Below are 6027 nucleotides of genomic sequence, written 5' to 3'. Positions count from 1 at the left end.
CGCGGTCGTGACGACGCCTACAATGATTACATTCTCTCCTGCCAGGGTGAGACAATGCTCATTTAACATTTGCAATTTCAAAAATAAAACCCCTATATCAATTCCGCACTCATTTTAAAGCTCAGAATAGGGCGACTCGGCGTCAAGAGAAGGCCTCAAGTCACTGGTGCAGAATGCATGCAGCGACGATTCCATAGAAGATCGTGATGATTATGCCATCAATTCAGATTGATGGGCTAATGTGGTTCTCATTAACGGATGTGAGGATGAAATATTGTGGCATCATTGTGGCTCATTTGAAATATTTTGAGAGGGATAGGGAATATGGTAGGATAGAGAGAGTTATATTGGTCAAGGCGAAATGTGAGGTTAATGAGGTGGTGGATACGGTCGGTATTGGAGATGTGGGGGACGAAATGAAAGCTATGGATACAATATTCACGTGGAGTCTGTAGTATATGATTAAAAGCTGATGCATCTGAAAGCTATTTTGAGTTACGTCCAGACCACATTATGCTTGCGACAGTGTGGTCTGTGATTTAATTGGCTTCTCTGTGGCTAAGGCTCTTAATTTTTTGTTGCTGGATTGCCCACAAATTGGATTGTCGTTGAGCCATTTGAGCCGTGAATCATCTGATTATCTGCGGATAAAACAGCCGCCAATCACCAATGTCATCGAGTTAAGACTGTTAAAAGCTCGTAATTTGTATCACTCTCTGGAGCGAATTATAATCACACAACCATGCATCCACAGAGAGTTTCCTGACAGAGATGATCAATTGAAAATGTTTCTTATTTTCACCGCCACGTGAATTCCCAACCAGGGTTCCTTCGCTGTCTTCCTGTCGTTTCTCACTGCGGATACACGCGGATTCCCAACTGCCATCCCCTCTCCTCGTTGCCTCCTACGGTCCCTTTATGTGGCAGCAGCTGAGCCAATTACCCAGCGCACATCCTGGGTGACAACTGCCGCTGCCACCAATCAAGTGATCTTTGCTATTATTGAACCATCACCCAGCCCGAATGGAGGCACCTGCGTCCAGTCGATTCCAGAGGACAGGCGCCTCTCACGTCTCTAGCGCACGGACCCGTGATGCTGTGACTCCACGCGCAGCACGGGGCGGGTCCCCACACGAGCCGTGGGTATAGGAGTCGTGAGGTCTAAAGTTGACAAATTCTTGAACTTGCCTTGTTGTCTGTTTATATTATTTCAAATCTTTGACGCTTAATAGCTTCCAATCTACGAAGCCTTACGAGCTGAAATTTTCGGCACAGACTCGTTTCGCGTGACAATTCAAGATTTCATTTAAAAGATGGTTAAGGTCCCGCCGATCCAGCGCATCTTCGTGTTTTTACATCGTCTTTATAATCGATATGCGAAAAAAGGCACTGGATAAGATTGATCGACTAAGATAATTTCTCAACTTTCGTGAAGGATGGTAATCCTTTCAAAATGCTTTGAAACTGTTTTGATACTATTGCTCGATCTGGATAAGGAAACCTCAAATTTACAGAAAAGTCATAAATATGTTTTCACAACTAATACATACTTTACACATTTAGCCTATTTCATGTATTTAATTAAAACATTTTGGGAGGTAGAAATCGTTAAAGTATTGAAAGCAAATATTAAGACTAAAAGTTTTTTTTTATGAATTTAAAACTAATTCTTAAATGCACACACTTTTATTTGCACTCAAAAAAATAAAATACATTATTTTGACCCCAGAATTAATCAAATTTGATGTGCTGAATAAAAGAGGGTGGTTTCCTTTCGATATGTTTAATTTCCTTTATTTATTTTCAATTTTTGAGTGCAAACCAAGGTGTGCGCATTTAAAAGCTAATTTGTATCCAAATGTTTGTGATTAGACTTCTACATAGTAACAGTCTGCTGTGATATTACCTGCACACCCATATTTATTTTTACTGCTCACTGCCCGGGTCACCTTGCAAGTGAGACTGTGAGTTAAACACAATACACTTCACTTCATCGGGTACCCAGTGGTGTTTGTCTTGGGTGGTTGCATACTTCTGCTGTTGACTGCTATGGCAGCTGGTGATAGTGGTGGTTTATCTGCCATTACTGATCATTTATCTACAACTTCTTCTGCAAATGTTGTATTGACTGGCTGCTGCTGCTGCTGCTGTTCTGCCTGCCGGCCTTTGGGCTGTGGAGGTGAAACATTGCATCAGGTAATGAATTAATATCCATTGTTAAGCTCACAGTGAACATGTACGGCCCGTTCGCCAATCCACTGCTGGACGAGGACCTCCCCACGCAGTGCGGCTCACGGGTGTCGTTTGACCACATTTCACACAGCACGGCGGTAAATGCGGGTGAGTGAAATCGGGGACCATAGGCGTGGGATCATAGTACAGTACAACAACACTTTCCTCTGCTGCCCACTGCGTAGCCTCTCGGCAGCCTTCAACACGTTATATTGACGCTTGGTGACCGCCCATCCAAGCTCAATCCAGCCTCAACCCTGCGTTACCTTCGAGATCTGATGAGACGGTGCACAGTGATTTGGTCATAGACTCATAATGCGTTCATCACATCTCACGTGTCAGACTCAATGCTTATTCATTGATATATTCCATATGTGATGGGATCACGTCACTATTGTAGCCACAACATGAATCCGTTCGTGAATCGCGACCGGGAGTCGATGTTATCTATTGAAGCCGAGTGGCGCACGCCTGTAAGCGCTGTGGAGGCTAACGAAGGTTGGTGGATCACACACATCTTGTGAACCTCCGGTGGCCACTGGGGTTTGTTTCATCAGTTGTCCAACTGCGCGAGAATTGACCATGAATTGGATTGTTGTACTGTGGCCAGCAGCACTCCGTTGACATGAGCCCCGGGGTTCTGTGCGGGCACCACGCGGGGCTCGCGGTTGCCCGGGATCTGCGTGGACAGAGCGGCTCGGTGTATCCCGCGAGGGGCAGCCTCCCTGCCTCCCTGTCTCGTGCATTCAGATCGTTCTAAATGGGTGGTAGATGGGGTCGCTGGGGAGATGGGCGGAGTTTGATGAATGCGCTCGCTGCCCAGGAAAATGATGGAGCATCGTTTAAGCAGAGCTTGCGTGCTCAGTACAGCGATTGTGAAAGACGCAGCCTGATAGAGGCTACCAGACCCGGTCACGCGACTCGGCCGTAGAGCGAGAGACTCGCGATCGCAAGGCTGCGAGCTCAAATCTTGGTTGGCGAGTTGACTCAGCACGTCATCCCGCCTGGGTCGATAAAACGAGTACCACTTTGTAGAAAACTCAGCTGTGGTTGTCATATGGATCTAATGGCCACGACCAGATTAATGTGGAATTTCAACCAGATTGAACAATGACCATCGCGAGACAGAAATAGGGACACGTCATTTAAGTATGTTCATCGACGTGCAGCAGTGGAAAGAGAAAGACGTTGATGACAAAATCACACAGACAGATGCAGAAAGAGGGAGACATTGATGGCGCAACAAAGACAAACAGGGACAAGGTGTTGGTCCTAATCCAGATTGGATAGCTCGTGGCTGGTGATGGTGAGTGTGGTGGAGAGTGACCTGGGCCGACCAGAGCCTGGCCCTGGTCCCCTTGCTCCGGGAGGCGTGAAGAGGCAGGCCTGGCCCGGGGCCACTACGCCTCACCTGGATTTGTATTTAAAATGCATCAGTTCATGATAAACAATATTATTTCAGACTGAATGAGAAGACGTGAAATGTGTTTGTATTTTTATGCAATAATTATAAACATACATGCAATTGATGTGTTCACACAGCCTGGTCACCAATGACTGTCGGGCTGATACCATTAACATTATCACGTAAGGTTTAGTTTTGCACATGAGTTTTACTCAATTCCAACTCTGATCATTTAAATATTGATTTGACTGGCATACGGCCAAGATTACTCTCACTTGCCAGAGCTTGTGGGAGAGTGCAGCCTTCTACATTGTTGACTTAGTCACTTCAGTGGACACGAGGTAGCTCTAAATCATCCTTCCATGTTCGTTAACACGAAGGGTTCCACTCTTCTGCACGATTTCCCAAAATGGATATTTGGTTTCGTGACATGATGCAACAGCACAATAGAGATAACATTGGGAGTAAAACACCATGTTTTTAAGGAGTATAGGATGAGTTGAGAGTGATTGTAAAGACGTGTTTGTGAAAGAGGCTTAATTTGTGGTGACCTATAACATCACGGCTATGCAAGAGGCTGGCCTTTGTCACCTGGAATGTCTCCGTTGTGTCTCCAGGGCGCTATGGCTCTGGCCCACAATAAACCTGGCCATGCATAAAGGGGGGCCTTTGTACGTTTTTAAACACCAGCCTGATCTTGAAGAATCGCAGTTGTCACGGTCACTGTGTGGATGGTGAGCATGTGTTTATTACCAACGTGATGAGCCTGGGACTAATCCGGACTGAGAATGAAGCCATGTCATAGCAACCGAGCCAGAGTTTAATCACGTCCAGTCTACTTGTAATGTTTACCATTGAAATTGCTGAAGTTACCATATGTATATAATTTTCGGGTAAATTTGAGTACCAAATATAACCATATCTGTTATTGGTTGAGTTGATGTTGTTTGGCCAGCACTTGTCTTATTTGAACCAACAATAGTGACATTCGTTTAAACGTTCCTATTTGAGCCGACAATAGCCAATCGTAAGTACAGAATATGCACGCTGAGAGAGTGGAAGACACGCAGTTGCATCGCGACAGCAGCTATCGGCTCTGCCTGGGCAATGGCAGCAGCGGTCGCGACATCGCCTCTCGCCGCACCGCGCGCGCCTGCTGCCCGACTGGGTGGGTGCCCTCGGCTGTCTGTGGCAACGGAGCGAAGTGGTTGATGGTGGTGGTGAGTGCGCAGAGGAGACTCGAGGTGGAGGAAGTGACGGGCCCAGCATGGGCAGCTCGCTGGGAGAGCCAGGCGGGGGCGCACGCACACCAGCAGTCAGCATCGCCTTTGTGGCTGCTGGTTGGCGGGGGAGCGGTGGCGCAGTGATTGGCGCGCTGCGTCACGAAGCCGGCAATCTGAGTTCAATTCCTGCTCACGACCAATAACTGGCGAATGTTTGACCCAGTCTTGGGCTTCCTCGTCCCAGGCTTAAAATGAGTATCTGGTACGATGTGTAATTATCGCCACGAGAGAGACAAAGGCGGCCGGGCGTGGTGCTGGCCACCCACGCCTTCGTGTGCCGTGCCGGCCATCATAGGTGCTCGCTTACAGCACTTGCCCCTACGGTCTGTTAAGGCTGCACGGGGGATCTTTGGTGAGTGGTTATTGTTGCTACCTCTTCCAGTTTAACGCAATACCATCACCACATCTCGGTACAAATCAATTCCTGCCTTCTTGAATCAGATCTCAATTCCCGGACCGTCCGGGCAAACCCCGAACAGGTGGCAAGCTCAGGGGAGGCCCTGGTGTTCGTGGTGCTGGTTGCCAATGGAACATGGATGGTACATGGTCAGGGGCGCGTGCAGACCTCCGCACGCCTTGCAGACCGTGGGAATTTATGACCATACTTCACCACGCTGGTAAGTGCGGGTAGATTTTGACTGAGAGCAGCAAAGAAGTGCAGCGCAACAGTGGACTGTGCGGCAATGCCCCATCCTGCCCACAACCCATTGCAGTCAGGGCGGGCGATTGCCTGGGTTTTATAATTTGTGGTGTGTTTGTACACGTGGTATGCTGTGATATCCGTGGTGTGTACACATGTGTTTGTCTTTGTTATTGGTGGTGGTGGTATTATTGGCCGTGGTGTTGTTGTTGCTATTGTTGCTGGTGGTGGTATTCTTGGTTCTTGTGGTGGTATTGTTGTGACTGGTTGTGGTTGTGTTGTTGCTGGTGGTGGTATTGTGATTGGCGTTGGGTGGGGGGTGGTGGTGGCGGTGTAGTAGCTGGCCGTGAGCACCGCCCCCGTCGCGACAGCTCGTGAATAATAAACGAGGGGCGCACAGCGCGCGGCTGCGACTCGCGAGCAGGAGCAGCACTCCCCGCGCCGTCCGTCCGACCTCCCCCGCGCCC

The sequence above is a fragment of the Lethenteron reissneri genome, chromosome 39 (assembly GCF_015708825.2).
Source record: "Lethenteron reissneri isolate LAM-NWPU_2019-01 chromosome 39, ASM1570882v1, whole genome shotgun sequence".
Taxonomy (NCBI): domain Eukaryota; kingdom Metazoa; phylum Chordata; class Hyperoartia; order Petromyzontiformes; family Petromyzontidae; genus Lethenteron; species Lethenteron reissneri.
Note: the sequence above shows the minus strand (reverse complement) of the source record.